Source organism: Macaca thibetana, chromosome 20 (genome assembly GCF_024542745.1).
Source record: "Macaca thibetana thibetana isolate TM-01 chromosome 20, ASM2454274v1, whole genome shotgun sequence".
Lineage (NCBI taxonomy): Eukaryota > Metazoa > Chordata > Mammalia > Primates > Cercopithecidae > Macaca > Macaca thibetana.
Window position 1 is genome coordinate 20,261,514 of NC_065597.1, and position 26,759 is coordinate 20,288,272.

Below are 26,759 nucleotides of genomic sequence, written 5' to 3' on the forward strand. Positions count from 1 at the left end.
TTTTTTGATACAGAGGTTTGCTCTTGTTGCCTAGGCTGGAGTATAGTGGCGCGATCTTGGCTCACTGCACCTCCGCCTCCCAGGTTCAAGTGATTCTCCTGCTTCAGCCTCCTGAGTAGCTGGGATTACAGGCGCCCACCACCATACCGGGCTAATTTTTGTATTTTTAGTAGAGACGGGGTTTCACGAGGCTGGCCAGACTGGTCTCAAACCCTTGACTTCAGGTAATCACCCCGCCTCCTAAAGTGCTGGGATTACAGGCCTGAGCCACCGCGCCCCGTCTTTTTCCCCTTTTTTTAATAGATGGGTGAGGAAACCTAATTTCTGAGAGAGAGTGTGTTTTGTTCAAGGTCAAAAAACAGCTCAAAGAAGACAAATGAGCCCACTTGGATCCAAAATCTATATACCTTCTATTATATCATATGAGAGTCCTCTGACTGCCTTTAGGGAAATGATATTTTCCATTTGAGTCAATGGAAGCTATAGCTTTACAGAGTAATGACCTTTACCTTATACCCTATTTTAATTCCCTTTAAGCCTGAGGGCCCTTGAATGGTTGGTTTCTACCAAAATGAAGCTGAAAAACAATTACCAAAATGTACTAATGACCTCCATGCTGTAAAACTATTCACGAGCTAGGCCATGGCCAGACTTCTCTAACAAATCCACATCATCCATTTCAAAATTTTAAATTACATTGATGGCTCCTTAGCTCTGATATGTCACTTTATTTATTTATTTATTTAGAGACAGAATTTTGGTCTTGTTACCCAGGCTGGAGTGCAGTGGCACAATCTCGGCTCACCACAACCTCTGCTTCCCGGGTTCAAGCAGTTCTCCTGTCTCAACCTCTGGAGTAACTGAAATTACAGACTTGTGCAACCATGCATAGCTAATTTTTTGTAGTTTTTTAATTTTTTTAATTTTTTTTTTTGGTAGGGACAGGGTTTCTCCATGGTGGTCAGGCTGGTCTCGAACTCCCGACCTCAGGTGATCTGCCCACCTCAGCCTCACAAAGTGCTGGGATTACAGGTGTGAGCCACTGTGCCTGGCCTGATATGTCACTTTTAAAATTCCAAAGGCCCTTTTCCATGAAAGGATCCAGGAATTACTGGCTTTCTGTCCCCTTCACGGTCCTTTGTTCATTTTGCCAAACTAGGGTTGCCATTAGAATGGTTCACTGAAGCCCATTCATTCTGGACATTGCCCAGGTGTCCTGCTGTGAAGAAAATTGATATTTTTATTGTGGCTCCTTGAGTTTGCATTGCAAAGACAAGTATTTTTGAAATTTTGAAATAGAACTTACAATACTGTGTTAAATTCCTAGTGCTTATTTCCTCATATCTACTGGCTGTGTTCTCACGTCCATCTTTGTCTTTTCCAGAGCACCACTATCCTAGCTCACATTGGCATTGCCACTTGCATGGCTACGGAAGAACTTTATTTCTCACTCTGCCTCTAGTCTTGTTTATTTCCATTTATCAATCACATTGCAGTCAGAACTAATTCACTCTTAGCTCTTTACTACTCTGGTTTCCCATGAACTACAGCGTCAAATCCAGAAACTTTATTCCAGAATGCAAGGCCCTCTTTGATGGTCTTATGTGAACCTACTTTTCCTACCTGGCAGAATAGATGGCCAAGAACCAAACGACCCTCAGTGAAGCCCCACATTGTAACTCCTAACATCACCCTTAGAGATTATGTCAGAAGCGTTTGAACCAGAGTGACTCCATCTTGAATAAGGCCTGGGTAAAATAAGACTGAGACTTTGCTGGGCTGTATTCTGAGGAGGTTAGGCAGTTTAAGTTACAGGATGAGATAGGAGGTCAAAGATCACATACATCCCACTACTACCTCCCACCACTCTGGACCCCAGCTTGTCTACCCTCAACTCATGCAAGGCAAGATTTCTTCACGAATATGACTTTTCTCCCTGCATTGTGTTTATTCTGATTGTATTTTATCTTCAAACACCAGAATTTATTCATTTTTAAGTGCCCCTTTACCATACAGCATTCCTTGACCTCTCAGAGCAACCTCTATTTCCTCTGTGTTTCATTATCAAACTACTTGTACCATTTCTAGATGAAGTATGATCATTGATGTTACACACCTTTGTATGCTGGCTGAGAGCTTACATTCTAAGGGATGAGGATGTACCTTATTAATTTTCATATTATCTCATAGAATAATAAGTATGACAAGTTACTGAGTAATTGCTATAAGAGGAGAACACCTTTGGAGCATCTAACCAACTCACCAAGACTTTTAAAAAATCATCTCCCTCCATCAACAGCACTACATGGTGTTAATATTCTCAATAGTCATGTCGCCAAACGTAATCTTGTTCAATTCACTTGCACGCATCTGAAGATTACGGAATTTAAAAATAAAATGTAATCACTCATGTGCTTAGTGGCAGGCCCTCTGCTTAATGTTATTACATAAGCATCAGTCATTCAGGTATGGTCTTATTCCATTGTGTCATTATGGGTCTTATAGACATTAAAATAATAATAGGGTGTATGTGTGTGATAAACATCTTTGGAGAGCAAATTAAAACATTTAGATGAAATGGACACATTTCTTGAAACACGCAAATCCCTTAAACTGATGCAGAAGGAAACAGAAAATCTAAATAGCTCTATACCTAAATAGTTATTTGGAAAAAGTTAAAATTGGGTCCATGTCTCACCATTCACCACAAGAACAAGCGAATAAAGGATCTAATGTAATAATATGACAGCATACAAGTGCTAGATGGAAACACGGGTGAATTTCTCTTTATTCTGATGTAGGAAAAGGCATTCTGGCTATGACTCAAAACCCAGAGGTGATAACTTTGACTACATAAAAAATTTTGCATGGAAAGAAATACCACAAATGTTCAAAAATATGTTACATATATTATGGATAAAGATTTAACATCTATAATATATAAAAAAAACTCTTGAAAGAATAAATTTCAAAAACGAGGATTCTTTAAAATATAAACAGCAAGAATCAAGATTACTTATGCAGAATTATACATATGTAAAAATAACAGCGAAATAATGAAAAGGAAATAAACTAATTCTTTTTTTTTTCAGACGGAGTTTCACTCTTGTCACCCAGGCTGGAGTGTGATGGTGCTATCTCAGCTCGCTGTAACCTCTGCCTCCTGGGTTCAAATGATTCTCTTGCCTCAGCCTCCCAAGCAGCTGGGATAAAAGGCACCTGCCACCACACCTGGCTAATTTTTTGTATCTTTAGTAGAGACGGGGCTTCACTATGTTGGGCAAGCTGGTCTCAAACTCCTGACCTCAGGTGATCTGCCTGTCTCAGTCTCCCAAAGTGCTATAGTTATGAAATAATGACAATTGCTGCTTTGTTCCTTTTTTCTACTTCTCTGTCTTTTTGAAATACACTAAGTCCATATTTCTTTTATAAGCAAGTAGATATTATTATAATAAAAAACAATGTTAAAAGACACAAAGAGATACTACTACAGGCTCACTAATGTGTAAAAATATTAATACACATTGCCGGGAGGATGTAAAATAACCAGAACACTCAAACATTGCTGGTAGAAGCACAAAGTGGTGCAAACACTTTGAAAAACTCGTAGTTTCTTCTAAATTTAAACACACATTTACCATATGATTCAGAAATTCCCCTCCGAGGTATTTACCCAAAAGAAATGAAAATACATCGCTTCATTAAAAATTATACGTAAGGCCGGGCACGGTGGCTCAAGCCTGTAATCCCAGCACTTTGGGAGGCCAAGACGGGCGATCACGAAGTCAGGAGATCGAGACCATCCTGGCTAACACGGTGAAACCCCGTCTCTACTAAAAATACAAAAAATCAGCCGGGCGTGGTGGCGGGCGCCTGTAGTCCCAGCTACTCGGGAGGCTGAGGCTGGGAATGGCTTGAACTCGAGAGCTGGATGTTGCAGTGAGCCGGGATCGTGCCACTGCGCTCCAGCCTGGGCGACATACCAAGACTCCGTTTAAAAAAACAAAAAAGTATACGTAAATGTTCATAGCACATTTTACTAACAGTTGCCCCAAACCGGAAACAACCATTGTAATTAGAGTTTGAAATCAGTATGCTCCACATTCAGGCCACTATCATAACCACAAAGATAATGGGAAAATAGAGCAGGAAAATACTTTGATATACTTAATTTCTGTGAAAAAAAAAAAAAAAAAAAAAAACCAGGATGTTTTTCTGATGTCTGTTTCTTGGAGACAAGTAATTGTTCCTCTCATTATGGCCTCAGACGAGAAACAAAGCAAATAAGAAATGAGATTGTTCTAATTCTTCTATATATTTGCCCAAATCTTAAGTCACAGAGTAAATAAGATTCTCGGGCATGGATGAAAATAGGGCTACTTTGTCAAAAGTGGAGTAGAAAAAAGAGATGCTTCCTCGCAGATGAGAAAGAGCTTCCTCTGGGTTGGGAAGGGAGTGAGGCAGGAGAGAAGCCAGGTGGTCTGTGACCCCGGAATTGGAGGAGGAGTCCCAGGTTTATGCAGTGTTTTCAAAGAAGTCGCAAGACTGAAAGAGACCTGCCCAGTGGACATATTTATATAAACATGGGATTGTCAAAGAACCACCCCCCCAGTCCTGCACACACCATGGAAATGTTCAAGGACCTCTTAAAGGTCCAGAATTCTCAGATCTCTCAGAAATCACCTGGCAGAATAGATAACCAAGAACCAAACGACCCTCAGTGAAGCCCCACACCATAACTCCTAACATCACCCTCAGAGGTTATGTCAGAGGCGTTTGAACCAGAGCAACTCCATCTTGAATAGGGGCTGGGTAAAATAAGGCTGAGACGTTGCTGGGCTGTATTTCGAGGAGGTTAGGCATTTTAAGTCACAGGATGAGATAGGAGGTCAAAGATCACAAACACCTTACTGATAAAACAGCTTGCAGTCAAGAAGCTGGCCAAAACCCACCAAAACCAAGATGACATCCAAAGTGACCTCTGGTCGTCCTCACTGATCATTATACGTTAATTATAATGCATTGCCATACTAAAACACACTCCCACCAATGCCATTACAGTTTACAAATGCTACAGCAATGTCAGGGAGTTACCCTATATGGACTAAAAAGGGGAGGAACCCTCAGTTCTGGGAACTGCCTACACCTTACCTAAAAAACTCACAAATAATTCACCCCTTGTTTAGCATGTAATCAAGAAGTTAACACTAAGTCTGAGCAGCTGAGAGGCCCAGGCCGCTGCTCTGCCTATGGAGTAGCCCTTCTTTATTCCTTTACTTTCCTAATAAACTTGCTTTCGCTTTATGGATTCACCTCTAATTCTTTCCCGCGGGAGACCCAAGAACCCTCTCTTGGGGTCTGGTTCAGGACCCCTCTCCGGTAACAGTTGGGACATATAATTACCACCCACCTGTCAAGATGTGGGCCCCCCAAAATACATTGTTTTAAAAATTAAAGCTGAAACGGTTTGGATTTGTGTTCCCGCCCAAATCTCCAACGTCGAATTGGAGGAGGGGCCTGATGGGAGGTGATTGGATTTTGCGCGTGAGCGTCCCGCTTGCTGTTCTCGCGATACTGAGTTCTCAGGTGATCTGATCTTTTAAACGTGTGTGGCACTTCCCGCTTCTCACTCACTCTCCTGCTCCGCCGTGGTACAAGGGTGCTTGCTTCCTCTTCTGCCATGATTTTAAGTTTCCTGAAGCCTCCCAGCCATGCTTCCAGTTAAGTCTGCGGAACGGTGAGTCAATGAAACCTCTTTTCTTCATAGGTTACCCCGTCTCAGGTAGTTCCCTATAACAAGGGGAGAACGGACTGATACAGAGTATAGCTTTTTTCACACCTAGTTGGACTGAGATTCATACTGGCTACATATACATGGCAGGTGTCTTCATTTTAACCTAGGAGGATGTTTGAGGAATGATTAACACTGGTTTCCCTTGGGAAGACAGGATGAGGAGATAAGACTTTTTCTTCATTTTATGCTATTCTCTTTAAGTTAATACATGTTAAGACTTTAAATAATTTTTTTAAAAAACCAAAAGGAGAGGATTATGAATTGCTTTTTGTTTTAGTATTTATGTGTTTAATTTGTTCTATAAGTACACACAAAGCCAAGTGAAAAGGTTCTAATAGAGGTTTGGGTGTGTGGCTTTAAGTGGCTTCTATTTTGCAAGGTTTCTATGAGGTTAAACAGTAAATATAACAGTATATATTGCTTTAGAATACATATTTGTTTACATGCATAAATAACATGGAAAAATTACTTTCTGGTAAAGTTGCTTAATTCCTACCACTGACAACAACATCTTCACATAATTTGCTTCAGAATCATGCAGGCACCTCAAAGACCAGAAAGAGAACAAGCAGCACAGGGTGGTTTGTGAAGTGCAGCAGGGTGCGCACAGTGGCTCACGCCTGTAATCCCAGCACTTTTGGAAGCTGATGCAGGAGAATCCCTTGAGGCCAGGAGTTTGAGACCAGCCTGGGCAACACAGTGAGACCCTCACCCCCACCATCTCTGCAAAATGTATATTTTTAAAATTGGCTGGGCGTGGTGGTGTGCACTTGTGGTCCCCGCTACTCAACAGGCTGGGGCGTCAGGATCACTTGAGCCCAGGGAGATCCAGGCTGCAGTGAGTCGTGATTGTGCCACTGCACTCCAGCCTGGGTGACAGAACAAGACAACAACAACCCAACTACCCCCTCCCCAGACACACACACAAAAGTGCGGTGGTAAAGATTTGTGTAGGGGAAGGCGGCCCGGAGGATGTTTTGAAGTCATCAGCGCCTCTGCTGGCAGCCAACTTGTCTTTCCTGTGTGTTTTCATGCCTCCCAAAAGTGGGCCCTGGGAATTCGGGCGAAAGTGGCCCGGCCCTTGTGGCTCCTAGCCTAGAACGCTGAACGTTCTGGAGATTTGCTGAATGCAACTCTCACCAGGAGATGGCAGCGTCGGCTCAGAGATGCTCCAAGCTGTCCCAACCGCCTTGTGAAGCCACGCAATATGGTCTGGGAACACCAGAGGGCACCACGGCTTCGCGGCTGGGCGCTGAGCTGGGCTGGCTCCGAGGCTTGCTTTGCAGAGCCTCCTGTCTCCGCTCCTCAACCCACATGTGCGGCTACTCACAAAGAGCGCCCTGTTACTGTCCACGTAGGTGTGACTACTCTGTGTAGACACACACCGCCAGACACAAGACTTCCAAGCTGAGACGAGGCCACTGAGCCACCAATTCCAAGGCTGGGAGGGAGTTGCCATCTCTTTAGAACCTCTTTTATACTTAAGCCACTGCGGGGAAAAAGCAAAGAAGTAGGACGAATTGCATGCATGCTTCAGTATACTCAGCACGGTGGCCACCAATGCGCACACTAAAAGATCATATCTATCCACACAGATGTGTACTTTGACATGAGAAAGTAATTTTATCCTTGACCCCGCCCCTTAATACTCTAGGGGATTGATTTACCAGGTGGCAGAAAAGAGATGCTATCCCAAATTTGTCTAATTCTAAATCATCCCTTCTTGTTACAGCCCTGATTTCCCCTGCAGCGCTGGAACAAGAAAAAATTCACTGGAAATGAAATTCAGTGTCACTTGTAATTTTTTTTTTTTTTTTTTTTTTGGCAGGGTGTTGCTCTGTTGCCCAAGCTGCAGTACAGTGCCACGATTTTGGCTCACTGCAGCCTCGACCTCCACATACCTGGGAGGTCGGGGGATCAAGCGATCCTTCTGCCTCAACCCCCACCTAGCTGGGACCACAGGCACACATCACCATGCCCCGCTAATTTTTTTTTTCTTTTTTTCTTTTTTTTTGTTGTAGAGGCAGGATCTCACCATGTTGTCCAGGCTGGTCTCAAACTCCTGGACTCAAGTGATGCGCCTGCCTCACCCTCCCAAAGTGTTGGAATTACAGGCATGAACCACTGTGCCTGGCCTTTTTTTTTTTTTTTTCTTTTCCAAATAGATCACTATTGAACTAAATAATTTTACCAATTGCTAAATAGAAGCTTTTCTACCAAAAGCAAGTTCTGGTTAAGTGAAATATAATATGGAATTCTGGCCTGGTGTAGATTCTTCCCCTGGGAATTATTCTCTGACTTCCGCAGTTATACTACATTTCACACACCCATGCTTCTACTGCCTGCTTTTCCCACCAGACTGAAGCCCTGGGAAGGACAGGACAGAGCCTGTCTCGGTCACTGTCATACTCCCAGCTGGCATCTACTTTAGCACACACCATCCGTGGAAAGAATTTTCTGCTTATGTGTTAATATCTCATCAGTCCTTCACGTGTTTACCCATCCCTTCACCTGGCTACCCGTTTCACTATAGGATCATGATGTGTGGGACAGTTTTTCTCCTTAAACGATATACGCTCTGCCTCTGTGTCTATGTTCTGTTCATAGGTCTACATCTGATCACTAAGAGCCCTTCAAACCTTCCCTTAAGCATTGCATAATACGGTCTCTTGGAATCACAATAGCACCGAGAAAGTACAATTACCATATACATTCTAAAACAAGGCTAAGGCCTCACAGCTTGTAATCTCAGCACTTTAGGAAGCTGAGGCAAGTGGATCGCTTCAGGCCAGGGGTTTGAAACCAGCCTGGGCAACATAGGGAGACCCTTTCTCTACAAAAATTAAAAAATGAGCGTGGTGGTACATGCCTGTAGTCCCAGTTATTTAGGAGGCGGAAGCTGAGGTGAAATAATCGCTTGGGCCCAGGTGGTTGAGGCTGCAGTGAGACAAGACCCTGTCACTGCACTCTAGCCTGGGCAACAGGGTGAGACTCTGTCTCAAAAGAAAAATAAAATAGAACAAGAGTAGATGAAACATGCTGTGCTTGTTCCCTAAAAATGTTAATAAGTAAAACAAAGTGCCTGTTCTCAGGTAGAGGTGAGATGTGAATGAATGCTGACCCAGGAGTCTTTTTCACCCGGGTGACTGCTGGCTGCAAGGCCTGTATAATCAGCAAAACAAAGCTATCTGGTAAATCAACATGAGCTTAAAGTGACATTAACAAAAGAAAAAAGATCCAAAGCCATGAATGTAACGATTTTTCTCTACTCAGCCTTGGTCCGACCACTCTTGGTGGTGCTAAGCTTTTGTTGCTAAACTTCGCAGGTGTTTTGAGCGATTGAAAAATTGTCAGGAGAAGGCTCTGGATGGTCAAGTACTATCCCAGGCCAGATGTTCCCAAGGCCCTGAGCTGTTTTTTATACTGTAGGCTGAAGAAGAGATGACTTGCAGAGAGCTTCACACCTGTGTTCAAATACGCACATACTCGGGGAAGGTTTGAAGGGCTCTTAGTGATCAGATGTAAACCTATGAACAGAACATAGACACAGAGGCAGAGCGTATATCGTTTACGGAGAAAAACTGTCCCACACATCATGATCCTATAGTGAAACGGGTACCGTGGTGAAAGGATCGGTAAACACGTGAAGGACTGAGGAGATACTAACACATAAGCAGAAAATTCTTTCCACGGATGGTGTGTGCTAAAGTAGATGCTGGGAGTATGACAGTGACCGAGGCAGGCTCTGTCCTGTCCTTCCCAGGGCTTCGGTCTTGTGGGAAAAGCAGGCATTAGAAGCATGGGTGCGTGAAATGTAGTATAACTGCGGAAGTCAGAGAATAATTCCCAGGGGAAGGTTGTCTAATCTGTGACCTGAAAAGTGAGTGAATAGGAGTGACTTAGATAAAGAGGGCGGGAGAAAGAGGATTTTCCCATGGTAATAATCTGTCTTCCCAAACACAAAGGTATCTGTGACTTCCTATACGCATGTGACTTTTCCAAAACACCAAGAAAAATGTCCTAACCAACTATCCCAAAATTCTGTGATTGAAAACCACGACCATGTATTTGCTGATGATTCTGAAGCTTGGGCTGGGCCTGGGTGGTTTCTCTCTTGGCTTACCTGGGGCCCCACATAGGGCGGTCATAATATGTTAGATCAACTTGGGTAAATGGTCCAAGTTTCTGGCAGTGGATACTGGCATTGTCTGGGTCACCTTCATTCGTTCCACCTGTTCTCTGTTCTCTTACCCTCTAGTAGACTAGACAATTTCTTTCATTATGGTCTCAGAGGAGCATTTCATAAGGGTAAAGGAGGGTGTTTCAAGGTATTTGGGGACCTGGGTCATAGAATTCACATACAAGGCAGCTCAGTTGAGCTCAGGGGTTCAAGAGCAGCCTGGCCAACAAGATAAAACCCCGTCTCTACTAAAAAGTGCAAAAATTAGCCGGGCATGGCGTTGCATATCTGTAATCCCAGCTACCCGGGAGGCTGAGGCAGGAGAATTGCTTAAACCTGGGAAGAGGAGGTTGTAGTACTGTACTTGAGACGAGGTCGCAGTACTGTAGTCCATCCTGGGTGACAGAGCAAGACTCAGTCTCCGATAAGTTTGCAAGCTCTCTTTTAAGCAAATCCTTCTGTCATTTTGAGGTGAACCGACAACCCCTCTCCTTTGTATTCGGAAAGTCTTTTGGAAATCAAGTAGAAGCATGTTCCTGAAACCATACCAAGCATAACAAGTGTCTTCCGCTTCCTAAGGGTACCTCTTTGTTCCTTTAACCCAAAGAAGCAACTGTAGACATACAAATCAAGAATCCAGCAATTCTTTATAGTTATGAGTCGGAATTTGTGTTATTTAATCAACCTTAATGCTGGCAAAAACGATACCTTTGTTTTGCTTTGGGGAGAACTGGAGTCTCTTTGAGGTGGCAGGAATAAAGATCTGTTGATTCAATGCATTTTGTGTTAGATCAGCTAGACTCTGTAAAATGACATGCCCCTGAGCATCAGGTTGCCTATATTTTGCTAAGATAGGAAGGATCCCCTTAGGGACAGACAGGCCTGGGGCTAATTATTGCTGCAGGGTGGATTCATTGCTGAATCTTCTCACTAACAAAGACAAATTACCTCATACATTTTACAAGGCCCTAAAAAATTAGGTGAGTGACTCTAAACATCCAGCCAACACATGAACCCAGAGTCAGCAGACAGCACCCAGCCAGAGAGACTCCTCATTTTGGTTTGCATAAAGATGAGACTAGGTTGCCACAATGGGGCAAACAGTTGATGAGATCTTTCACATACCATGATTTTCTTTGATCTTCACTGCAGTCATTGAGAGGGAGACATTATTATTACCTTCATCTGCAAACAAGGAAACTGTGACTTAGAAGCCTCAGAATCAGAGTCAGTAGAGCTTGGGTTTTGTGGACATCCAGCTCTCAGTGCCAATTCCACCTCTACCACCCATTTGCGGTGTGACGTTCAGCACGTTTTTAAACCTCAAGTCTCTTTGAGACTCAGTCTTCTTATAATGGGGATGAGAATACCTACTTCATAGGCTGGTGACAACAGAGGAGAATTCATTCTCACCTGCACACACTAACAATGCCTGGCGCCTCAGCAGTGTTGTCAGTGGTGGTTAAGCATTGGGCCCTGAGGTCAGGCTGCTTATGTTCAAAGTCTGTCACTGCTGTCTGCCAAAGGTCAGACATTTAAAACCTGTGCCGTATTGCCTGATTTATAAAATGTGGACAATGGCTGGGCATGGACGCTCATGCCTATAATCCTAGCACTTTGGAAGGTCGAGGCAGGTGGATCACTTAAGGTACGGAGTTTGAAACCAGCTTGGCCCAAGTGGTGAAACCCTGTCTCTACTAAAAATACAAAAATTAGCTGGACGCAGTAGCACGTGCCTGTAATCCCAGCTACTTCGGTGGCTGAGGCAGGAGAATTGCTTGAACCCAGGAGGCAGAGTTTGCAGTGAGCCGAGATCGTGTCACTGCACTGTAGCCTGGGCGACAGAGTGAGACTTAGTCTCAAAAAAACAAAGTGAACAATAATAGCTGCCCTAGTAGTTTATTGTGAAACTTGAAACTGATAATGGTAGGAAAAGCCAACAGTAAGCACTTAAGTGAAGATGATAGTAATGATGCTTTTAACCCTCACGTGATCTATCCCAGGTCACAGAGCATGTAAAGCCCAGAGCCTGGTTCCAGTTTCAGGTCTTCTGAATTTAAATTCTGAAGATTTTCTATGGTGAGACTAGAGCATAGGCTGAGTATAGTGGTTCATTCCCGCAATCCCAGCACTTCGGGAGGCTAAGGTGGGTAGATGGTTGAGCTCAGGAGTTTGAGACCAGCCTGGGCAACATGGCAAAACCCCCATCTGTATAAAAAATACAAAAATTAGCTGAACATGGTGGCAGGCACCTACAGTTCCAGCTACTTGGAAGGCTGAGGTGGGAGAACTGCTTGAGCCCAGGAGGTCAAGGCTTCAGTGAGCCGTGATCGTGCCACTGCACTCCAGCGTGGGCAACAAAGTGAGACCCTGTTTCAAAAATTAAAAAAAAAAAACAGTAGAGACTAGAACACAGAATTAAGGGCAAGGATGGTAAACAATTTGAAGTCCGAAGACATGAGATTTCTGTGATGGCAGAAGAGACTTGAGCAACTTTCAAGAGTCAGTGGAAGCGTGGGAGGGCTGGGTTAGTGCCTTCCATGTGGCCAGGATGCAACCTCTCAGGGTTTAATCAGAGAGGCTCAGAATGAGGTTATCTTGCAAGACCTGCATAGCTTTTCTTGTCTGTGCACAAACTGTGTTGCTCATGGGCTGAGTTATGAAGCTAGTGGGTCTGGGTGTGAATGTCAGGGTCTGTCTTCAGCTCAAGTTTGATAGAGGAATCTCTGCCATAGCCACAAGGAAGCCATGTTACTTTATTTTCCTTCCTTTATCTCTGTAGTGCCTCTTTTCAGGAATTACTGGGGGTAGTCATTTATATCTGTAGTGAAAAGTGTCTTCTGTATCATTCACTCTTTTGTCTTTTCTTTTCTTTCTTTTCTTTCTTTTTTTTTTTTTTTTTGAGACGGAGTTTTGCTCTGTCACCCAGGCTGGAGTGCAGTGGCACGATCTTGGCTCACTGCAACCTCTGCCTCCCGGGTTCGAGTGATTCTTCTGCCTCAGCCTCCCCCATGCCCAGCTAATTTTTGTATTTTTAGTAGAGACAGGGTTTCACCATATTGGCCAGGCTTGTCTCGAACTCCTCACCTCGTGATCCGCTTGCCTGGGCCCCTCAAAGTGCTGGGATTACAGGCGTGAGCCGTCATGCCCGGTCCCATTCACTTTTTTCTGGCACTACCACTTGACTAAGGTCAAATGGCTATTTGTGTTAAGATTCCATTTCCTTATCTGTAAAATGGGTAACAAATATCTATTCTTTCTAAATAAAGTATTTCCTTGGGATTTTAACTGAATTTATATAAGATAATGTAGATAAAGCACTTGCCAATTATTTACTAGTCACTGCTTTACTACTTATTGATAACTTATTGATAACTTATTGTATCCCTAATATAGTATTAGGGATATAGCAGCAAGAACGGGATTTGGTTCTTTGGTTATAGCCTGGAGGTCTGAGTTCAAGTCCTGGTTCTGTTACTGAGTTTTGTGATCTGGGAAAAGTAACTTTTTCTTTCAGACCTTTTTGGGTTTTTTTCTTCAGCTTTTAAGTTCACGGATATATGAGCAGGATGTGTGGGTTTGTTACATAGGTAAAAGTGTTCCATGGTGGTTTGCTGCACAGACCATTCCATCACCTAGGTATTAAGCCCAACATCAATTGGCTATTCTTCCTGATGCTCTCCCTCCCCCTGCCCCTCTCCCCCACATAGGCCCCAGTGTGTGTTGTTCCCTCCCTATGTCTGTGTGTTCTCATAGTTCATCTTCCACTTATAAGTGAGAACATGCAGTGTTTGGTTTTCTGTTCCTGCGTTACTTTGCTGAGGATAACAGTGCCTGGCTCCATCCATGTTCCTGCAAAGAATATGATCTCATTCCTTTTTATGGCTGCATAGTATTCCATGGTATATGTGTACCACATTTTCTTTATCCAGTCTATCCTTGACGGGCATTTGGGTTGATTCCATGTGTTTGCTGTTGTAAATAGTGCTGCAGTGAACATACACATGCATGTTGTTTTGTGTTTTCATCTGATTTTGGAGAAAATCAACATTTAAAGTTTATATTTCAAGAATCATTAGGCCCATGAGATTGCCCTCAAAATGAAAAGGGTTTCAGTGGACATGCAAGTCTGGGAAACTTTGCATCTTACATTCTTTTTTGTGGAAATCTTCAATACATACTATAGTAAAGACCCTGAGAAGTCGTGCAGTAAAGAAACTTGTTTAATTTGGATTAAACTAAAGTTTCCCTCTATAATAGCAAATCACCATCCTCTGGAATATTCTTTGGAACATACTGAACTAGGTGATCTCCTAAGAGCCTTTTCTACTTTGAAAATCTTTTTTTCTCTCTTCTCACGTCACCTGTGTTCAGTGTTTCTTTCTGTAGTTTCAGCATCACATATAAGGGGTGATGCTCCTTTTGTTGATAAGAGGCTCACTTTTCAATTCTAAACCCTCTGGCATGAGCAACTGACAGACCTACATTTACATAGAGCCACATGGGTAAAATACCTGTCATTGTATGAGCGAAGAAGATGATCTGCAAAACCTAAAATGTGCTTTGCAACATTTTTTTTTGCTGCCAATGCCATTTTTTCCTTCTGTTCCCTGGGCAGTCTTTTTTTCAGGTACTGTATCCCATTTTTGCCACCCAAATGGAAAGAAAAACTTGGAAGCAGAAGCCTTTCATTGTCTTCTAAGTAGGGGAATCAAATAAGACTGATGGTCTGGAAACATAAAGTTTGGACTCTAATTCTGCATGCATTTCCCCATCTAGAAACAAAGGGAGTGAAGCTAGATTGGTCTCTGTGTTTTTATCCAGCATGAGATGTTGTTTCTTTCTAGATAAATAGCATCCAGTAATCTAGTACCTGCTTTTAATCCAGCAGTGGTTCCACAGTTTGTCACTGTAGCCTCCTTTTTTGGTGGGAAGAGTCTTGCTCTGTCACCTAGGCTGGAGTGTAGTGGTGCGATCTTGGCATACTGCAACCTCCACCTCCCGGGTTCAAGATCCTCTTGCCTCAGCCTCCCAAGTAGCTGGGACTGTGGGTATATGCCACATCACCCAGCTAATTTTTATATTTTTAGTGGGGACGGAGATTCACCATGTTGGCCAGGCTGGTCTCAAACTGCTGACCTCACGTGATGTGCCTGCCTCAGGCCTCCAAAAGTGCTGGGATTATAGGCATGAGCCACCATGCCTGGCCTGCAGCCTCTTGTATCCTCTGATCTTATATGGTTTGCATTAATTTCCTTGCACCAGTGAACACCATCAGGGGTTGGAAGCAGCCCAAACCTATCTGGCTCTTTTAATGGGGCTGAACTTCACCCCTCATGCCAACACTAGTGTCACCCTCATTCTTCGGGAAAATACCGTTACTATTGAGGCAGCCTTGTGTCCACTAGATCAGTGGCCTGGATTCTAGGGATTTGGGTGTTTTGTTTCTTTTTCTTATATTAAAATAAAGAGCACTGACACAAACCCTAATTTACATTATATAAAGGATTTTACTTAAATCCACAAGAGCAATGAGAATCAGACCTGGGCCTGCAACTAGGGTCAGACACAATGGCATAGATTAAGGCACGAGGCTCAGCTTCCATTTGGAGGCTCAAGATTGTTCTTGCTTTTGTGGCTCTGTCAGACCCTTAACATCACTTAAGCATAATTGATTCGGGGGAACTGAAAGTTGTGAACGTGTACATTGGCTTCTGTTGCTCCAAACGTGTGTTTTAAAGCAGCTCCAATTTCCTGAACTATTGAGCATAGGGACTCTCTCCCCAGAAAAAGCTTTAAGCCTTGTTTTTGAGGTTATTTACTGCACTTATCTCCCTGTTGCCGTGTGGGATCAGCTAATTAGGACCCATTTGTGGTGTATCTGAATCACATCAGTAACCCCCTTGTTAGGGAAGAGGGGTCCATGTACTTGCAGGTAAAGGAGCATCAAACACCTGCGCTGTGTCTCAGGGCGGCTCAGTGACTTTACTACTCCGTGAACTGGGGCCAAGTGTTTTGCCCCCCCTGGGTCCCACTCAGCTTTCTTCTGTGAAATGAAGCAGATAACTCCAGGCATGAACCTCTCTTAGGACTGCTCAGCTGGAACACCGTTTCTCTTCTCCACAATTTGCCCTAAAACATCTGTGGGCAATCTTGGCTCTCTCTGGCCCACCTTGTTCTCTGGTGTCCTTGAGGATTGGCAAAGGGTGCTCCTGTTTCTGGTGACACCTATTATTTTGATTGATGAACTTATACTCATTCTTCCAGATTCAAACCTAGTGTTTTCATCCCGGGTAGTTTTTATTGACAGGAGAGATGCCGCTGTTCTGTGCCCCTCAGATGCTCTGCATTTACATTCATCATAGCACTTGGAAAACCCAAAGCCCCACCTTCAAAACGCTTACAGACTCTTCTGTAATAATGTTTCCAGCATCCCATGCTCTGTATGTTGGCATATGCTCTTCTAGAAATATGATAGTTGGTGAACGAAAGTGAAGAATAGTTCTTATTTTAATATAAGTGGTTAAAAAACAAAAACCAGAAGAAAGATCCCACTAGTGAGCTGAGTGCAGGAAAGAAACCCAAAAAAACTTGATGATGATCTACTATGAGCCGGACACTTCAGGCATTTTACCTTCTTTAACCTCTTCTCATTTGAATGATATATATGGTAGCAATGCAATTTGAAAGAGGAAGAAATTGACTCTCAGAGCATAAGTAACTTACTGTGGTCAGTTGGATCTTTTGGGAAGCAGACACCCAGACAGAGTCAGGAGTGCACGTGGTTTATTGTTTGCATAAGTGATGCTTTTGAAAGATAAAGCAGGAAGGAACCAGAATTAAGCACAAAATCCTTCAGACTGCAACATCGATCTGATGCATATAAGGACAAAGAGATGAGGACACAGGATTTGGCAAGGAGAGCCACAGAAACATGATGCACATCTGAGGAAGTGTTGGCCAATACCACAGGGATCTCCAGAGGAAAAAAATGCCCATTAGAAGTGCCCGAAACTGGGCAGAATAGTCATGCTCCAGTATCCAGCATCACTGGGGGAGGTCAGAAGCTGAGGTGCATTCTGAAGGCCTTGCAGCTGGAGGTTGTCAGTTCAGTGTATTCCTTGCCACATTTACTCTAGATGTTCCAACAAATTCATGATTTGAAGGTAGGTCAGTCTGACTTTAAAGCCCATTTTCTACTATACTTTTGAAGCTTAAAGAGCCTCATGTTTCATATTCTGAAATAAAGTTTTAATGATGAGATGCATGACCAAGTTTAGCATAATACCAATGTAAATGTGACACTAAAGTTTAAGGTCCTTTGTAAAACAGGATACAAGGTGACCTTCTAGTCTTGGTTCCATTAGTGTTTCTTCTCTCATGAAATTGTCTTGGCAGGATCTACAGGGATCATATAATACACTGAATGATTAAAAGTTATTAAAACCCAGATGATTGAACGCACTGATTAAGCAACTGTATAGACCTCCAAATTACTTAACAGGCTCTCATGGTTGCCAAGTGTTGTAACCCTAGGCTGGAGAGGCAAGGCATTAATATAAGCTGGATTGCTTCTTCTGCTTCCTCTACCAGGGCTTGGTATAAGCCAAGTCTTGATTAGCCATGACCTCATCTTCATGATAGACATCCTGGGACTGCACCCTTTCAATGTCCTCCATTGATGGCCACTTGAGGGCTATCCCATGGAATGGCATGGGATCCGGCACAGTATAAGTTCTCTGGAGTATTCAGAAAACTACGAATCAATACTGAACCTCTCCTTTCAATCCAATGCTCTCTCAAATCTTTTTAAAAGCTGCAAAAAAAAAAAAAATAAAAGTCAAGTAGAGGGAGACGGAGATGAGTTTAAATTATTATAGTGCTCAATTTTTTTCTTTCTTTTTTTTTTTTTTTTTTTTTGAGATAGTCTTACTCTGTCACCCAGGATAGAGTGCAGTGGTGCAATCTTGGCTCACTGCAACCTCTGCCTCCCAAGTTCAAGTGATTCTCGTGCCTCAGCCACTCGAGAAGCTGGGATTACAAGTACCCACCACCATGCCCGGCTAATTTTCACGCCCGGCTAATTTTTGTATTTTTAGTAGAGATCAGTTTTCACCATGTTGGCCAGGCTGGTCTCAAACTACTGACCTTAGGTGATCTACCCACCTCAGCCTCCCAAGGTGCTGAGATTACAGACATGAGCCATCACACCTGGCCATCTAGTGCTCAATTTTGTAAAGCCAGGTTGAGAGATGGTGGTAAAAATAGTCTCAATTACTCTATTTCTCAGACCCCAGCCTAGAGCTAATAAGTATCTCTTGAGATTGAGCTCAGAATAATTACATTATTACAGATATAATAAAGATGAAGATGATGCTTGTATCAAAAGAATAAGAAGATGAGTAGCTGGCACCAGCATTGTAAATCCCGTCCTAGTCTACACTGATCTTACAAATTCTAGTCCCAGAGTCACCAGTTCTTTAGTGGAAAAGACAAGCCTAAAATCCAGTCTAGTAGTCTCTTATAATTACAGGGAGTAATATAGCTCTTGAAATTAACATGTTGGTGGTTGACTCAACTGGTGGTGAAATCCCATCCATGGAGCTACTGAAACAGAGGCGAGAAAGTAATCACTCAAGCAGGCTGTGGATGAGAGTCCTATAGAGAAGGGGAGGTGGGAATCTATAAATTTCCTTGCAACTTTTAAGGTTGACCTTAAGATGGGCACAAAGAATCCAAGAGAAAAAAACTTCATTATAATTTATTCCTAATTCCATATTTGTCAGGACCTTTCTTCAGATTATGCTCTCATGTCTAGGCATTTATTTTCTAAGTCATAAGTATGACTGTATCACTTAATTGCCAAAATTAACAATGGCTTTTAAAAAATATAGTTATTGTGATTCATTCCAACTACAAAACTTTTCCAGTATGATCTTCTTCCTCTTTCCCTTTAGACCTCACTCCTTTTTATCCCCCTTCTTATGTTAAAGCATGACATAAACTTAGATGCCACCTATATTAGCTGTTTATTGCTGTGTAACAGATCAACCGAAAACATAGTGGCTTATAACATTATGCATTTATTGCATGGAAATTCAGAAATGGTTAGCTGTGTGGTTCTGGCTTAAGGTCTCATCAGGCTGCAAGAAAGATGGGAGGTGGGGCTGTAGTTATCTGAATACTCGGCTGGACTGGGGAATCTGTTTCTGGAAGGCTTTTTCACATAGCCCCGTGGTTGTCAGGAAACCTCAGTTCTTCTTCATGGGCTGCTTGAGGACCATCACAGCATGGTAGCTGGCTTCCTACAGAGTCTAAAGTCCAAGAGGGAGCAAGGCCAAAGCCCAATGTTTGTTATGGCCTAGCCTTGGCAATCATAATTATTTCAGCAATATTATATAAGTTATACAGGTCAGCTATTTTCAGTGTGAGAGGGAACTTACACAAAGGCATGAATACTAGGAGACAGAGGTCATCAAGGGAGTTTCTGGAAGCCAGTTGTGATGCCCATAACTTGGAACATGCTGTTCCTTGTGCCTTGATTGTTTTTGCCTCTTCTCTACCAAGAAATCTCCTGTCCTTCCTTGTAGAATCATCTCAAATGCAACCAACTTTGTGGAGCCTTCTCTGAATGTATAAACAGAACTAATCATTTTCTTTTTGTTTTTCTAGAGCATTTTGTATATACTCTTATAAAAAGATGCATTTTTATTGTAAAGTATAAAGTCTGCCTCTCTACCAAGAGGTATGTAAAAGAAAGGGTCACATCTTATCTAGTGTTTTTAATACTAACTTTTGGCAAATAGCAGGTACTTAAGGAATATTTTAATGAATGAAACTTATTTTCCTCATCTCATCATACCTAACCTTGTTTTGTGGCCAAAATTGATACTAATGAAAACCAAAGTACAGGCAGCACCTAAGATAGAGTAAAAGGCATCACACATTTTTTTAAAATTAAACACTAATATAAGTATACTTTTAATAGGAAATAACTTTCTGTAGGAAAAACTTGGGATAAGATGGAAATTGCAACTATTAAAACAGTAAAAAGCCCTGGAAATTATGGCGCCCAAATTCAGTGTTTTGCAAATGGGAAAAACTGAGGCCTCATTTTAACACATAATTTTCATGGCAGAAACTAGATAAGAGAGTTAATTAACCTTGATAAAAACAAGATAATTAAATCGCTTGAGAATATTTCTCTTTTTATTCTTATCACTCAAGTCTTTCTTGAAGAACAACAATATAGAATGAATGGCTTAAATGGGCCAGAAGTGATTAGGAAAGCATATATATATATATAAAAAAAAAATATAGGTATTCATATACAAGTATAGAAATATATATTCATATACAAATATAAATATATTTATTCATATACAAATATATTTGTTTATTCATATACAAATATACATATATATTCATATACAAATATATTCATATACAAATACAGAAATATATATTCATATAAAAATATATAAAATATATATAAATATATAAAATATATATAAATATATATGTGCTTTCCTAAATTATAAACATATATATTATATATTTTTTTTACTTTGAGATGGAGTTTTCCTCTTGTCACCCAGGCTGGAGTGCAATGGTGTAATCTTAGCTCACCGCAACCTCCGCCTCCTGGGTTCAAGCGATTCTCCTGCTTCAGCCTCCTGAGTAGCTGGGATTACAGGCATGTGCCATCACGTCCGGCTAATTTTGTATTTTTAGTAGAGACGGGGTTTCTCTATGTTGGCCAGGCTGGTCTTGAACTCCCAACCTCAGGTGATCCGTCTGCCTTTGCCTCCCAAATTGCTGGGGTTACAGGCGTGAGCCACTGTGCCCTGCCAGGAAAGCGTATGTTGACTTCAAAACACTAAAATAAGACTCAGGCATTTGGTATCAGGTATGGGTAGATAAGAGCTCTTTAAAAAAAAAAAAAAAGGAACACTTGGAGGAAGCTTCATTGCTTGCTGAACTCCAGTGTTTTCTATTCTCCATGCAAGATCCTAACTTCCAGAGAGGGGTGTATATTCCCTGGAGAAGGAAAAATAAATGCAATGGCCAAGGCTTTGCTGAGGACTGAAGATTGATATTCTATAATAAAACTAGGAGTGAGGCTGGGTGCAGTGGCTCATGCCTATAATCTCAGCCCTTTGGGAGGCCGAGGTGGGTGGAACCCACCTCGTCAGGTGTTTGAGACCAGCCTGGCCAACGTGGTGAAACCCTGTCTCTACTAAAAGTACAAAAATTAGCCGGGCGTGGTGGCGGGTGCCTGTAATCCCAGCTATTTGGGAGGCTGAGGCGGGATAATTGCTTGAACCCGGGAGGCAGAGGTTGCAGTGAGCTGAGATCGTGCCATTGCGCTCCAGTCTGGGTGACAGTGAGACTCCATCTCAAAGTAAAACAAAAGTAGGAGAGAGAAATGGAGGGAATTGGAAAGGGGACAGAGAACAATAACTTTTTAAAATTCAACCTTGAATTTAAACTTTTTTTTTTTTTTTTTTTTTTTTTTTTTGAGACGGAGTCTCAGGCTGTTGCCCAGGCTGGAGTGCAGTGGCGTGATCTCGGCTCACTGCAAGCTCCGCCTCCCGGGTTCCCGCCATTCTCCTGCCTCAGCCTCCTGAGTAGCTGGGACTACAGGCGCCCGCCACCGCGCCCGGCTAATTTTTTGTATTTTTAGTAGAGACGGGGTTTCACTGTGGTCTCGATCTCCTGACCTTGTGATCCGCCCGCCTCGGCCTCCCAAAGTGCTGGGATTACAGGCTTGAGCCACCGCGCCCGGCCTTTTTTTTTTTTTTTTTGAAACTGAGTCAGCTGTGTCGCTGCCCAGGCTGGAGTGCAGTGGTGCAATCTCTGCTCACTGCAAGCTCCGCCTCCCGGGTTCACACCATTCTCCTGCCTCAGCCTCCCGAGTAGCTGGGACTACAAGCGTGTGCCAACACGCCTAGCTAATTTTTTTTGTTATTTTTAGTAGAGATGGGGTTTCACCATGTTAGCCAGGATGGCCTTGATCTCCTGACCTCGTGATCCACCCGCCTCGGCCTCCCAAAGTTCTGGGATTACAGGTGTGAGCCACCGTGCCTGGCCTAAGCTGTATTTTTTTTTTTTTTTTTGGTCTGTGTAGATCAGGGCTCACTTAAGGCCCTAGTCTCATTTCTCTGTGACCATCACCGTCTAAAACTGGTGCAAGTAGTTCTCATTGTCAACAGTTGTGCCAGTATCAGCATAAGTTTTCAGAGGTTCTTGGGTGAGGAGAAGGAAAATGAGCTCTCTGTGGATTAAGAGAACTTTACTGCAAACAGCCTCATTGCACCAAATTCACCACCAAGGTGTAGGCAGGGCATTTGCTGCTAGCATGGCAACAGTGACATCTAAAAGGTTTCGTTTGAATTGGTCAACAAGTTATCTGAAGACCACTTCTGCTCATCCTCATTGTGTCCTATGTCCGTGCAGCAACTAATACTCAGCACAGATGTTTTCAATCTTTGCTTACTGAACCCACCCAATGCAGATAAATAATAGCTTTAACTATTGCACTTTAAGGCTACTTACACAATAGGCTGAAGTCATTCTAAGATTTTCAGTGAGAATGGAAACCATCATAGAATTATCGAAGATTCAGGGGCTTGGGAGAACCCTTAAATGACTCATCTACAGTGTTGCTGGAACCAAACCAAAGATTCTCAGCCTTGCTGAGAATTAGAATAACCTGGGGAATTTACAGCTCTATCCCAAATCAGAGGAATCAGAATCTCTGGCAGTGGGGCATGGGCATGTTTTTTACATTATCTCCACGTTATTATAATATACATTTGGGGTTGAGAAGCACAAGCTCTAATGATATCCAGGGCTCAAAGAGGGTATGAGAATAAATCAGATTCACAGAGAACTAGTGCCAACTCTAAACTCGAAGTTTAGAGTTTCTTGGCTTCCAATATGGTCTTCTTTCCAATGTACCGTGGTTATGTACCTGGTAATTACTGTACTTAATTATATCTACTCAATTCAGAAAGTAGAGATGATTTTTGTTTTTATTTTTTTTTGAGGTAAGGTGTCACTGTGCTCAGGCTAGAGTACAATGGTAGGATCATGGCTCACTTGTAGCCTTGAACTCCTGGGCTGTAACAATCCTCTGCCTCAGTCTCCCAAGTAGTTAGGACTACAGGTGCATATCCCAGTGCCCAGCTATTTTTTAAAATTTCTCTTGTAGAGGTGGGATCTCACTTTGGTGACCAGGCAGGTTTCGAACTCCCGGCCTCAAGCCGTCCTCCCACTGAATTGATGATTTTTGAGAGACTGCATAGTCCATAGAAAGCCATAGGACTGGAAGTCATGGAAAACCAGGTTCTAGTGTCAGCTTTGTCTTAGGTTAGCCAGGCAACTTAGGTTGAATGGCATTCACTTGGGGCCAGGGTTCTCTATCCTGGCTGCATACTAGAATTTCCTCTGTACGCTTAAAAGAGACAAAAACTCTGACCTCACTCCCAGATACTTGTATTTAGAAAATGTACATTGGATCATTTCTTGGCCTTTTGGCTAAAATCAAGTGTAGAAAATCTACATTGGCCTACTAACATGTTTTAGAAGATTTTCAAGTGATTCTAATATTCACCCCTAGATGAAAACCCCTGTACTAGTGATCTCCACAGACCCTTTTTTTAAAAAACACAATTCACCCATTTAAAGTGCAAAATTATATGATTCTGATATATTCACAACCAACTTCGAAGTCAGTTTTAGAGTATTTATCACCCAGCAAGAAACTCTGTATACTTTATCACCTTCATGACCCCTAGGCTCTTCCTATCCCTAGGAAACCACTAATCTACTTTGAGTCTAGAGGTTTCCATATTTTGGACATTTTATAGGAATTAAATGATATGTGGCTTCTTTCACTTTGTGTAGTGTTTTAAAATTAATACATGTTGTAGCATGTGTCAGTAATCTTTTTATCATAAAATAAGTTATATATTTGTGGGCTAAAAAGTAATATAATGATACATGTATATAATGTGTAATGATTCAGTCAAGCCAATACATGCATCCACCTCAAATACTTACCATTTTTGTAATGAGAACATTTAAAATGTACTTAGCAATTTGGAACTATACATTATTATCAACTGCAGTTAATATGCTATGCAATAGATTTCAAAAAACCTCATTTCTCCTAACTGAAACTTTGTACCTTGAACCATCTCCCTATTCCTCCTTCCCCCAGCCTCTGTTAACCATTATTCTATTCTCTATTTCTATGGCTTCAGTGGTTTTAGATTCTGCATATACGTGAAACCAGGCAGTTTTTGTCTTTCTGTGTGTCTTATTTAACTTAGCATAATGTCCTCCAAGTTTATTCATATTGCCACAAATGACAGAATTTCCTTCTTTTAAAGGCTGAATATTACTCCATTGTGTATAATACCATATTTTCTTGTATAATATCAGCTGTTGATGGATGTTTAGGTTGATTCCAGGTCTTGGCTCATTGTGAATAATGCTGCAGTGAGTTGGGTGTGTAGATATTGCTTCAACATACTGATTTTAATTTCTTCAGATATATACCCAGAAGTGGGATTGCTGGACTTCATGATAATTCTATTTTTAGTTTTGTGAAAAACCACTATGTAGTTTTTTATATTTGTTGCACTGATTTACATTCCCACCAACAGTATGCAGTGGTTCCTTTTTCTCTACATCCTCATCAACACCTATCTTTCATCTTTTTTGAGAATAACCATTCTGACAGGTGTGCGGTGATAGCTTATTGTGGTTTTAATTTGCATTTCCCTAATGATTAGTACTGTTGAGTGTTTTTTTCATATATCTGTTGGCCATTTGTATGTCACCTTTTGAGAAATGTCTATTCAGGTAATTTAAATTGGGTTACTGGATTTTTTGCTATTGAGTTTTTATAGTTCCTTATTTATTTTAGATGTTAAACCATTATTAGATGCAGTGCTTGCAAATAATTTTTCTCATTCTGTAAGTTATCTCTTTATTCTTTATTTTTATCTGTTTATTTATTTTTTTGAGACAGAGTCTCACTCTGTCACCTAGGCTGGAGTACAGTGGCTTGATTTCAGCTCACTGCAACCTCTGCCTCCCAGGTTCAAGCAATTCTCCTGCCTCAGCCTCCCCAGTAGCTGGGATTATACGCACGTGCCACTACACCCAGCTAATTTTTGTATTTTTAGTAGAGATAGGGTTTCACCATGTTGGCCAGGCTGGTCTCAAACTCCTGACCTCAAGTGATCTGCCTTGGCCTCCCAAAGTGCTGGGATTACAGACATGAACCACCACCTGGCCATCTCTTTACTCTTGATTGTTTTCTTTGATGTGTAGAGCTTTTTAGTTTGATGTAATCCTGTTTCTCTATTTGTGCTTTTGTTGCCAAAGCTTTTGGGGTCATTCCAAAAGATCTTTGCCTAGACAAATGTAATGTAACTTTCTCCCGTTTTTTCCTCTAGTAGTTTGATAATTTTCGGACCTACATTTAAGTCTTTAATCTGTTTCGATTTTTTTTAATATGGTATGAAACAGGGTCCAATTTCATTCATCTGCAGGTGGATTTCAAGTTTTACCAACTCTCTATTGAAGAGACTGTCCTTGTCCCATTGTGTGTGTTCAAAATACAATTAGCCATAAATATATGGATTCATTTCTATGCTCTCTATTGTATTCCATTGGTTAATATGTGTATCTTGATGACACTACCATGCTATTTCAATTACTTTAGTTTTGTGTTCTATTTTAAATTCAGATAGTGTGAAGCCTCCAGCTTTGGTCTTTTTCCTTAAGGTTGCCTTGGCTGCTTAGGGTGTTTTTTTGTGTGTGTGATTTCATACAAGTTTTAGGATTTTTTTTTTCTATTTCTGTGAAAAATGACATTATAATTTTGGTAGAGATTGTATTAAATCTATAGATCACTTTGGGTCTGTGTGTACATTTTAACAATATTCATTTTCCAATCAGTGAACGTGGAGTATCTTGCTATTTATTTGTGTCTTTTTTAACTTCATCAGTGTTTTATAGTTTTCATTGTAGAGCTATTTTACCTCTTTGGTTAAATTTATTTCTAAGTATTTTATTTTTTAGTAACTATTGTAAATGGAATTGTTTTCTTGATTTCTTTTTCTAATAGTTCATTATTAGAGTATAGAAATGCTATTGATTTTTTAAAATTATACTTTAAGTTCTAGGGTACATGTGCACAACATGCAGGTTTGTTACATAGGTATACATGTCCATGTTGGTTTGCTGCACCCATTAACTCATCATTTACGTTAGGTATTTCTCCTAATGCTATCCCTCCCCCAGACCCCAACCAGGCCCTGGTGTGTGATGTTCCCCACCCTGTGTCCAAGTGTTCCTATTGTTCAATTCCCACCTATGAGTGAGAACATGCATTGTTTAGTTTTCTGTCCTTGTGATAGTTTGCTGAGAATGATGGTTTCCAGCTGCATCCATGTCCCTGCAAAGGACATGAACTCATCCTTTTGTATGGCTGCATAGTATTCCATGGTGTATATGTGCCACATTTTCTTAATCCAGTCTATCACTGGTGAACATTTGGGTTGGTTCCAAGTCTTTTCTATTGTGAATAGTGCCACAATAAACATACGTGTGCCTGTGTCTTTATAGTAGCATGATTTGTAATCCTTTGGGTATATACCCAGTAATGGGATCGCTGTGTCAAATGGTATTTCTAGTTCCAGATCCTTGAGGAATCGCCACAGTGTTTTCCACAATGGTTGAACTAGTTTACACTCCTACCAACAG

At 41.7% G+C, this 26,759-nt stretch overlaps 1 protein-coding gene and 1 long non-coding RNA gene across 2 annotated transcripts in view; one reads left to right on the forward strand and one right to left on the reverse strand.

The window, feature by feature from the left end:
* SYCE1L (synaptonemal complex central element protein 1 like) overlaps window positions 1-26,759 on the forward strand; it is a 105,087-nt gene that overhangs the window by 36,271 nt on the left and 42,057 nt on the right. The window lies entirely within an intron of this gene.
* LOC126944001 (uncharacterized) lies at window positions 947-5,514 on the reverse strand. Its single transcript, XR_007721931.1, has 3 exons — window positions 5,411-5,514; window positions 2,264-2,370; window positions 947-1,219 (listed from the first exon to the last, which is right to left on the reverse strand). It is a non-coding gene; the product is annotated as an uncharacterized LOC126944001 (long non-coding RNA).